This window comes from Miniopterus schreibersii (assembly GCF_964146895.1).
Source record: "Miniopterus schreibersii genome assembly, chromosome: 1".
Taxonomy (NCBI): Eukaryota; Metazoa; Chordata; class Mammalia; order Chiroptera; family Miniopteridae; genus Miniopterus; species Miniopterus schreibersii.
This window is the reverse complement of record NC_138101.1, coordinates 146,605,806-146,616,413: the sequence shown is the minus strand read 5'-3', so window position 1 is coordinate 146,616,413 and position 10,608 is coordinate 146,605,806. Positions and strand designations below refer to the sequence as shown.

Genomic DNA, 10,608 nt, shown 5'->3' with positions numbered 1-10,608 from the left:
GGTTTGAGCTCGATGCATCAGGTGCTTGTTAAAGACCCTCCGTGTTCCAGCCTCCATTGAGCAAGTGCTGTGCAACTAACACTGCTTGTGACAGCTCAAAAACAAAAGGTTAGGATTTGATGCAAGGAAGTAAACATGGTTCACTGAGTTATATATGTCTTTCAAAATGTCCTTTATTTCCCCACTGGTGTCTGTTTTACATACCAAAGTTATAATCCACTTCAAATAGCTGGGTACCTAAGATTGGACTAGGCACTGCAGAGTATAAAAGATGAGGTAAAAATTCTGGTTCAAGCCCACCAGGAATTTATATTATACCATTTATACATAGTAGAATCAGCATGGCAGTAAAGTGCTAAATTATGTGGAACAGACCTAGGGGACTGTAAAGGAAGTTAATGACATATCAGTTTCCTGTTGCTGCTGTAACAAATAACCACAAACTTGGTAGCTTAAAACAACATGGATTTGTTATCCTACAGTTTTGGGGTTCAGAAATCCAAAATCAGGCTCAGTGGACTGAAATCAAGGTGTCAGCAGGGATGGTTACTTCTGGAGATTCTGAAGGAGAATCTATTTTCTTGCCTTTTCCAGCTTCTGGAGGCTGCCCACTTTACTTGGCTCATGGCTCATCTCATTGCCTTTTCTCCCTCTGCTACCATTGCCACATTGCCTCCTTCTTATAAGGACCCATGTGATTACATTGAGCCCACCTGCATAACCCAGGATAATCTCTCCATCTCAAGATCCTTAACTAAATCTGCAAAGTTCCTTTTGGCATGTAAGGTAACATTCACAGATTCTGGGGAATTGAAAGTGGACACCTTTGGGGAGGTGTATTCAGCCCACCACAGATGTGCAACTGTGTAGTGCACAAGCAAGAGTAACTAGAGAAATTTTAAAAACTTAAGAGAGGAAATAAACTATCTTTAAGGACAGGTCAAATGTAATATGCAGAGAAAAGTTAGTAAAACTTTCCAACAGGAAGAACAGCATAAGTAGCAAAAGTATACTTCAGACTCAAGAACCTCAAGGTGCTAATTATCTTTTGGAGAAGACAAGAGTAACACAGATTAAGTGGCCAGTGAAAGAATTTATTGGAGAAAGGTGTTGTGACGTCTTTTAGATCAAAAGAGCTTAGGGCATGCCTGGCTGGGTGTGGCTCAGCAGTTGAGCATCGACCTAGGATCCAGGAGATCGCTGTTCGATTCCCGGTCAGGGCACATGCCTGGGTTGCAGGCTGGATCCCCAGTTGGGGATGTGCAGGAGGCAGCCGATCAATGACTCTGTCTTATCATTGATGTTTCTCTCCCCCTCTCCCTTCTTCTCTCTGAAATCAGTAAAGACATATTTAAAAAAAAAAAAAAAAAAGAGGTTAGAACAAAAGATAACCCAAAATGTAGTCATACAGCTCTGAAGAAGTTAGCCCAAAGAAATGATATCCAGAAAGAATTAAACACTGTATATTCATAGCAAAAGGAAAATAAGTCCATTGGATTCCAAGGACCTTGAAATCCAAAAGAGGGAAAGCAAATAGAATGCAATAAATACACCAAAACCATTTATCCACCTTTCAGTTTTGCTATTTTCCTTAAAATTTCCTGTATCTTTTATTTTGACTAACCAGCACAGAGTAGGTAGGAGGGAGATTCAAGTAGAGAAAAAATGTTAATACATAAATATTTTCTGTTCCCTTTTATTGACCAGGATGTCCTATATTTAGAATGTGCTAAGATTTGATAAAAGCTACTCCAAGTTTGGCCTACTTCTCTTACAGAACTGGATTCCCCCCTCCCCTTTACCTCTCTCCATTCTTTTCCAAAACCAAGAATAGAGATTGGGGACAAAAATATTTGAGTGAGAAGCATGTAGGGACCAGGAACTGCAGGGAGAGGGGATGGAAAAAGGTAAGGTACACTGAAGAAAGATGTTATAGCCCATGACCTTATGCTTCCAATGAATTAAAGTGTTCGAAATATGACACATTCATAGGGGGTGCTGTGCCTGCAAAATAATAAAAAAGAAAGGAAGGGAACTGAAGGTAGAAAATCAGAGAAGTTTGGATACTAAAGAAAAACAGTTTATCATTTTTCCTATGGTTCACCAATCTGAAAATGATTCTCGAGCAATTTTATCCACTTTTCTTATAGTTACGTGAAAAATATTCTTTCACATTAGCAAAATGCTAAAATACTTCCACCCAATGCAATTCTGCTACACTTACCATCATTTCTTCCTTGCCTTATATAAAAAAAGTACATGGAGTATTTCACCAACACATTCTCCTAAACCTTGCCACCAAAAACTTTGTGAAATTATATGCAGGGGTCAAAAGCTGTAACTTTTGAAATTTTTCAGTGGAATTTATTTTTTTACAGCTTTTGGTTCATAGCAAAATTGAGGAGAAGGTAGAGATTTCCTATAAACCTCCTACCCCCACACATGCACAGCCTCTCCCATTGCCAACATCCCTCACCAGAGTGATACACTTGATACAACTGATGAACCTGCACTGACACATCATAATCACCTAGTTACATTAGGGTTTGCTATTCATGTTGTACAATCTATGGGGCTGGACAAAGGTATAATGACAGGTATCCACCACTATAGTATCATAGAGAGTCATTTTAATGCTCTAAAAATAGCCTCCGTGCACTGCCTAATCACTGCTCCCTCTCCCCTAAACCCTGGAAATCACTGATCTTTCTACTCCATAGTTTTGGCTTTCCTCGAATATTATATACTTGGAATCATACAGTATGTAGTCCTGTCAGATTGGCTTTTTCACTTAGTAATATGCATTTAAGGTTCCTCTGTGTCATTTCATGGCTTGATGGTTGATTTCTTTTTGGCATGGAGTATTATTCCATTGTCTGAAGGTACCACAGTTTGAGTTACCCTCTCCCTACTGAAGGACATCTTAGCTGCTTCCAAGCTTTGGCAGTTATGAATAAATTATAAACATCCATGTACAAATTTCTGTGCAGAAATAATATTTCAACTCCTTTGGGTAAATACCAAGGAGCAAGATTATTGGATCATATGGCAAGACTAGGTTTAGTTTTGTAAGAAAACACCAAACTGTCTTCCAGTGGCTATGCAGTTTGCATTGCCACCAGCAATGAATGAAAGTCCCTTTTGCTCCACATGCTCACAAACTTTTGGTGGTGTCAGTACTCTGGATTTTGGCCTTCTAACAGGCATGCAGTGGTATCCCATAGTTTCTTTAGTTTGTATTTCCTAATGACATATGATGCAGAACATCTTTTCATATGCTTATCTGTCATCTGTGTATCTTCTTCGGTGAGATGTCTGTTCAGATATTTTGTCCATATTTTAATCAAAGCATTTGTTTTCTTCTTGAGTTTTATGAGTTCTTTGCATATTTTGGATAACAGCCCTTTATCAGGTATGTCTTTTGCAAATATTTTCTTCAAGTCTGTGCCTTGTCTTCTCATTCTCTTGACAGAATTTTTAACATGAAAACTTGAAGGGAACCTAAAATAGTGTGTGTCCATGAAAAGAGGGTAGGAACTCTAATCTCCCACAAAGGTGCCTGATTAGTTTTGAAATGTATATGTAGAGGACCTTTCTGAAGTTTGCAGCAGTGGAAATAGCCAAGTATTTGATGTCAAAAGACATGTTTCAGTAATAGCTAAGACATTTATTTACTAGTTAGGGTTTTTCGATTGCAAGTGAAGAAGTCCAAACCTACCTAAACAAAACAAGGAATTTATTGCCCAGCTGGCATGGTTCAGTGGTTGAGCATCAATCAACCTAGGATCCAGGAGATCGCAGTTGGATTCCAGTCAGGGCACATGCCCAGGTTGTGAGCTCGATTTCCCAGTAGGGGGCGTGCAGGAGGCAGCTGATCAGTGACTCTTTCATCGTTAATGTTTCCCTCTCTCTCTCTCCCTCCCCCTTCCTCTCTGAAATCAATAAAAATATATTTTTTTTAAAAAAGGAATTTACTGACTCCCTGAACTTGAAAATGCAAGAGTTGATCTGGTTTCAGGCATAGCTATACCCATTTCCTCAACTATAATCTCTCTCCCTCCCTCCCTCCCTCTCTCTATCTGCCTCATTCTCTACTAGGCTTTCCCCTGTATTGGCTTCACTCTAGCAGCAATCTCTCTCTGGAAAGTAGCTCCAAGTTTTCGTGGTCCTTACAGCTCTCAAATGACTAGAATTCATTTATTTATCTCCTTAAAAATAAAAACTCGCTCTTGTACCTTGGCCACGGACATGCCATCCAGACTGAGGAAGACCCAGAAACTTCAGGGCCACGTGAGCCAGAGCCATGGCTGCATCGCAAGCATAGGAGACACTCAGGAAGCCAAGGTAATACTGGTGGCTTACATCATCACAGGATCAACTTCGACAAATATCACCCAGGTCACTTTGGGAAAGCTGGTATAAGGCATTATTACCACTTAAAGAGGAACCAGAGCTTCTGCCCAACTGTCAACCTTGATAAACTATGGACCTTGGTCAATGAGTAGACCTGGGTAAATGCTGCCAAATACAAGACTGGAGCTGCTCCTGTCATTGATGTGGTGCAATTGGGCTACTACAGAGCTCTGGGGAAGGGAAAGCTCCCAAGGCAACCTGTCATTGTGAAGGCCAAGTTCTTCCGCAGAGAGCTGAGTAGAAGATTAAGGGCATTGGCGGGGCCTGTGTCCTGGTATCTTGAAGCTACGTGGAGGGGAGTTCATTAAAATATCCACAAGTCCACGCTAGCCAACTTGCCACAGTGGCTAAAGCGCCGGCCTGCAGGCTGAGGCGTCCAGTGTTTGATTCCAGCCAGGGGCACGTACCTCAGTTGCAGGTTCAATCCCGGCCCGGTCACGCACGTGCAGGAGGCAACCAGTCAGTGTGTCTCTCACTCTCTCTGTCTCATGTTCTCTCTCTCCCTCCCTTCCACTCTCTTTGAAAAGCGATGGAAAAAATATCCTCAGGTGAGGATTAAAAAAAAATGTCCAAAAATGAAAAATAATAAAAATAAAAATTCAAACTACTTGGATCACATGCCTACCTGAACACCAGTCTCTGCATCCAGGGGCTATGGAGGGTTCTGATGAACCAATGTGGGTCACATGTTAACACAGACAGGCAGTCTCTTCACTGGCAGTCCTCCTAGGAGTTATACTAAGGCACAGGGTAGTTTTTTAAAGGAAAATCAGAGTCCTGTTACCAAAAGGAGGAAGGAAATTGTTGCAACCAAAGAAACAGATGTCAACTGTATCAGTTACAAGATTTTAGTCAAGTCCCTTAATCTCTGTGAGCTGCTGTTTTTTCCATCAGTAAAAGAGGCATAAAACCAGACCCGTCAGTTGACATAGTTCTTGTGAGAATCAAACACTCGATAGAACTATGAAAAGGATCTGTAAGTTGTGAGGCACTATTGCAAACAATAGCAGCCCCTAAGTACTTCCTGTGTGCCAGAAGAAATATTATTTCTGTTATTAGTGCCTTGGTTACATACATTCACCAACCTCATTGGAATTTGAAGAGGTTCAGAACAGGCACTTTGGCATGTGAATTATTTTGAGCTGAAAGCAATCGAGATGAGGGTTCGTGAGAAACTTTTACCTCTCCCTTAAAGAATTTAAATTAGAGGCCTTGCCCATAATAAGAGTTATCACCAGAAATAACTTTTTATGACCTATCTATAAGGCAGGGCAAACTTCTTAATTATTGAATATCAGCTCTTCCTATCATTCTGAGAATGAATCTTCCTCCCCTCTGAAGGCCCAAGGTGCCTTACCTGATCCTTAGCTTGAAAACAACTGATTTTCCCTTTCTGTCCCAGAACCGCTCATGTATGTGGCATTCCCATATGTACACATGTAATTAAAAATTTGGTTATTTTCTCTAGTTAAACTGTCTCATGTAAATTTAAGTATTACAACAGACAGCAGAACCTCAAAAGGTAGAAGAAAGTTTATTTCTACCCTACAGTTTCTCTTTTTTTAAAAGTATGTTTTTATTGATTTGAGAGAGGAAGGGAGAGGGAGAAAGAAGCATTGATGTCTCTCGTATACACCCTGACCAGGGCTCGAACCCAAAACCTGGGCGTGTGCCCTGACCAGTAATTGAACCACCAACCCTCTGGTGCATGGAATGAAGCTCAACCAACTGAGCCACGCCAGCCAGGGATACAGTTCCTTAACTAGGCTTTAGATTTCTTAAATTTATTTTATTTTTTTTATTTCTTAAGTAGAGTTCCATGGTGAGATAAGAGAGACTAAATGGTTTAAAGAAATATCAGAGAGTTTGGAAATTACATGTTTTATTACAAACTCACTGTTTTCATACAAATCAGTGTCACACAATGAGGTTGTGTTTTAGGGGTAAAGCTCTACTGGCTAAGCTGGCAACTGAAGTTCCAGACTTGCAGAGTCAGAAGATCAAGTCCTGAAGTAGAGAGACCAACACCAACACCAAGGCTTTCTTTACCGTCACTACCACTGTCAATGTTTTCTTTTATGAGGGACAGGGGATGCAGAATGAGGTGAAATACTTTCTTCTTTTTTTAGTACTATAATGTCTGCCTCTCGATGTTATTCGTGAGTAAACAAATATTCATAACACTGAGCGTAATCCTTGGAAATATCATCAGTGCTTCTGGACTATTAGTAAAACTAGTGGTAAAAATTTTATTGATTCAAAAACGACATCTTTATATACTTTTTATTGAATTCAATGGGATTACATTGGTTAAATAGGTTTCATCTGTACATTGTACTGTGTGTTCACCTCCCACAGTCCAGCCTCCTTCCGTCACCCTTTATCCCCCCTTCTACCTGCCCCCACCCCTCCCCTCTGGTAATCACCATACTGTTATCTGTGTCAAGGAGGTTTTCCGGTTTTTTGCTTAATCCCTTCACCTATTTCACCCAGCCAGACCCCACCCCCTGAGAGCTGTCAGTCTGTTCTCTGTATCTATGAGTCTGTTTCTATTTTGTTAGTTTATTTCATTAGATTCCACATATAAGTGAAATCATGTGGTATTTGTCTTTATCTAACTGGCTTATTTCACTTAGTATAATACTCTCTAGGTCTATCTATCCCTGCTGTCACAAAAGGTAAGATTTCCTTCTTTTTCAAGGCTGCGTAGTACTCCATGGTGTAAATGTCCCACAGCATTTTTATTCACTCATCTACTGATGGACACTTGGGCTGCTTCCAAATTTTGACTGTTGTAAATAATGCTGCGGTGAGCACAGGGTGCATATACTCTTTCAAATCAGTGTTTCAAGTGTCTTCGGATATATTCCCAGAAGTGGAATCTCTGGGTCATAAGGCAGTTCCATTTTTAAGTGTTTTAGTAAACTCCATACTGTTTTCCACAGTGGCTGAATCAATCTGCATTCCCACCAACAGTGAACGAAGATTCCCTTTTCTCCACATCCTGGCCAACACTAGTAGTTTGGTGATTTATTAATAGTAGCCATTCTGACAGGTGAGAAGTGATCTCTCATTGTGGGTTTAATTTACATTTCTCTGATTATTAGTGACTTTTAGCATCTTTTCATAATTCTATTGGCCTTATGTATGTCCTCTTTGGAGAAGTGTCTATTCAGGTCCTCTGCCCATTTTTTAATTGGATTGTTGCGTTTTTGGTGTTGTTTGAAGAACTTTACTTCTTAAAATTCTTTTTTCATATGCTTATGGTGGTTCAAAAGACAATTTAAAAAAACACCTAAACCATAACATCCCAGTTTTCACAAAATTCATTTGTTAAACTTACTGTGTAGATATCAAAAAGGGCACCAACCATTATTGCTTTATTCTCTATGCAATACAAAAAGTGGGATTTTATTGACTATGTGCAGCATAAATCATTTCAGTCCTCACTTTCCTTTTAGGATGAACTTATTTAAACTAGCTAGTTATATGAAGCATGCTTCATTCAAAATTGCTAAAAGTAGCACATGCATTAGCCTTCTAAAATAGTTCTTATTTCTTACTTAAAATATTCTCTTCAAAGTGTTTCCGTTGCCAACTATAAATAATTTCCAAAGATTCTCCAGACCAGACAGTGAGAGAGAGATATAAAAACTCAATTTCTTTGTAATGTGATGAGGTCAATAGTACAGAGTTCAGAGTCTCCAATTCCTTTTTCAATTTAAAAATTCCAGTGGATCAAGTCATTTTTAAATTATTGCCTTAGTCTTTGGCCTTCCTGTAAATTTCTTGTCAACATCTTTGCAATTATTTAATGAATGTACTCTGTCTTTAAAATTAATCATTAACTTACCTTCATCTTAAAGTATTTTTTCTAAACTGTTCATTTAATTTATTAGATGAAATAGCACATTTAAAAGCATTAATCTTATTAATAGCTATTAAAAACAAGACAACAGGCCCAGGAATATGACTCAGCTATCAAAAGAATAAAATCTTGCCATCTGCAACAACACAGATACACTGAGTGAAACAAGTCAGAGAGAAAGACAAATGCCATATGATTTCACTTATATGTGGAATCATAAAAAGTAAACAAACACACAAAAACAAAGTCATAGATAGAACATCTTGACAGTTGCCAGATGGGAGGGGGCTTAGGTGAATGAATGGAAAAGGGGAAAGAATTAAGAAGTACAAATTGGTGGCTACAAAACAGTCACAGGGATGTAAAGTACAGCATAGGAGATATAGTGAATAATATTGTAATAACTATATATGGTGTCAGATGGGTACTAGATTTATTGGGGTGATCACTTTTTAAGTTATATAAATGCCCATCACTATGTTATACACCTGAAACTAATACAATATTGTATGTTAACTGTAATTGAAAAATAAAAAATTATTCAAAAAATAATTTTTTTTAATTCTCAAAATGGAGTCACTTATGCTAAATTCCGTGTCACCAAACAGAAGCTAAATTAGTTTCCACTCTCCCAGAAATGGAATCTTAAGCCAGCCAATCAGGAATCACTTGATCAGCACTAGTTAGGTAATCTGCCTGATAAACCTCTGCCATCCCCCTAAAGGAAAGTAACTTGGCAATAACCAACTCACTTTTTGGCCAGTATAAATTCCTTGTTCCTGCTTTCTTCTGCCTATAAAAGTCTTTCATTTTGTGCAGCTCCTTAGAATTCCTTTCTATCCGCTAGACTGGATGCTGCCTGATTTGAATTGATTTTTGCTGAGATAAACTCTCAAAAATCTTATGCCTCCAAGGGAAAGCAGAGTGTGCCACCCCAAAATATGACTTTTTTTGGGGGGGGGGGGGATGTTGATTTTTTTTAAGCTGGTTATTTTTTTTTTAAGCTGGTTATTTTTAAGAAATTAAAAACTCAGGAAAAATCTTTGACTTCCCCCTAACAACCTAAAAGAATTTATAGAGTACCTGCTCCAGGAACGGAGCTATCATCATAGATAACTATAGTTTAATATCAACTAGGTGTGATAGGCAGGGAGGAACCTAGCAAGGCCCATTTGATCAAAGTCCTCTCTGTGTCCCTTTGTTAAGGATGGTCCAGCAAACATTTATCAAACATTTGCTTTTCCATATCCATGTGAATTACCTTCCTGACCTTTGAAATCCCAACCACACCATCCACCTTTCTCCTTAGTTCAAGTGACATATAAGCCTCAACTGCCAGATTTGTCCTGGGATCTCATATTCTTATGACACCGTCATATGTACATACTTAATAAGTTTATTTTATCCTGTTAATCTGTCTCCTATCAATTTGATTGTTAGACTAGCCAGAAAAATTTAGAAGGGTAGAAGGAAAATTATTTTTCCTCCCCCACACCTGTTTTTAACACAGCTTAAGATTTCAGAATGGCATTTTCCCTTTTAAGGTTTTTGAAAAGTATTATCTATTCCCAGTGGGGAAAATAGGCCCTAATTTAATTTACTTAAAGAGATAAATATAACCTGTCTATATTTCATCATAAACCTACTGCAACTAATTCCTTACTGTCAGTGGCTACTGCAGGATTTTGCCAGTCCCAGTTGCCCTCAGACCCATTCCTCATCTTTTCCTGTTATGCTCCATCACAGGGGCTGTGTTCCCTGGCCCCTGTGTCAGCCGGCTGCCAGCCGGGTTTGACCAATGGTGAGACTAGGGGCTAGGAGACTGGAAGGGGGAGAGTAAAGAAGAAAGCCTTCCATGTTACTCAGTAAATGGGTTGGAATGTGAAATGTGCTGCCTCCAGAACCCCCCAAAATCTATGAGGTGTGGTGCCTCCTTAGTGGTGGGAGGTACAAGTACAATAATTTTTCCCTTACTTTAGAGGGGAATGTCCCGGTATGCCCAGACCACTGGACCTCTAAAGACTTTGCCCATGTCATAGGCCACTGAATCTTCATAAGGTTTATCTCCCACCCTCTGGAGCACAGGTATCTTTCCAAAGCCACCAACATACTTGTTACTTCTTGCCTATCCAGTCTAATGAAGCCATGAATGTAATAAGCCAACGTTATATTCTGCATCTTCAGGTGGTCCAGATCCCTTTGGACTATATTATGCCAGAGGATGGAAAGTTAACATGGCCCTAGAACAACACAAAGGTATTCTGCTGTGTCCATCCCACAGGAATGCAAACTGCTTTCTATTCTCTGGTCTTACCAGGATAAAAAAG

General features: G+C 39.3%; 1 pseudogene across 1 annotated transcript; it reads left to right on the top strand.

The window, feature by feature from the left end:
- Positions 1-4,248: 4,248 nt before the first annotated feature.
- Positions 4,249-4,696, top strand: LOC308550874 (large ribosomal subunit protein uL15 pseudogene; annotated as a pseudogene). The gene has a single exon. The product of its transcript is annotated as a large ribosomal subunit protein uL15 pseudogene (transcript).
- Positions 4,697-10,608: the final 5,912 nt, after the last annotated feature.